The sequence below is a fragment of the Amblyomma maculatum genome, chromosome 11 (genome assembly GCF_055883805.1).
Source record: "Amblyomma maculatum isolate TAMU_Amacu chromosome 11, ASM5588380v1, whole genome shotgun sequence".
NCBI lineage: Eukaryota > Metazoa > Arthropoda > Arachnida > Ixodida > Ixodidae > Amblyomma > Amblyomma maculatum.
Window position 1 is genome coordinate 57,987,197 of NC_139354.1, and position 373 is coordinate 57,987,569.

The 373-nt window shown below is 41.3% G+C and overlaps 1 non-coding gene across 1 annotated transcript; it reads right to left on the reverse strand.

The window, feature by feature from the left end:
• Window positions 1–281: 281 nt before the first annotated feature.
• On the reverse strand, window positions 282–373 carry TRNAY-GUA (transfer RNA tyrosine (anticodon GUA)). Its single transcript is given in 2 exon segments — window positions 282–317; window positions 337–373. It is a non-coding gene; the product is annotated as a tRNA-Tyr (tRNA).

Genomic DNA, 373 nt, shown 5'->3' on the forward strand with positions numbered 1-373 from the left:
CGAGCGCAGCAAAAATACATTGTAGGTATAGAAGATTTGCTACACTGGTGTAGCTGGTGTAGTTTAAACAAATGACCCTTTTGTTACCGCTTTAAAACGGCGAAAGCTACGTAGTATGACGCTCTGCTGACGTGTCAAATGCAGTTTTAAATGTTGCGTAAAGTTTGTAAGTGGAATGAATTATTGCTTATTTTGATAGAGCAGGCTCTCGATGAATAAGATTGATGACAATGATGCATAAACGGGAAACCATAAGTGGTCAAAAAAGAAAAAAAAATTAATCCGTCGAGCCGGATTCGAACCAGCGACCTATGGATTACCGTATGTGAGACACCTCTACAGTCCACCGCTCTACCAACTGAGCTATCGACGG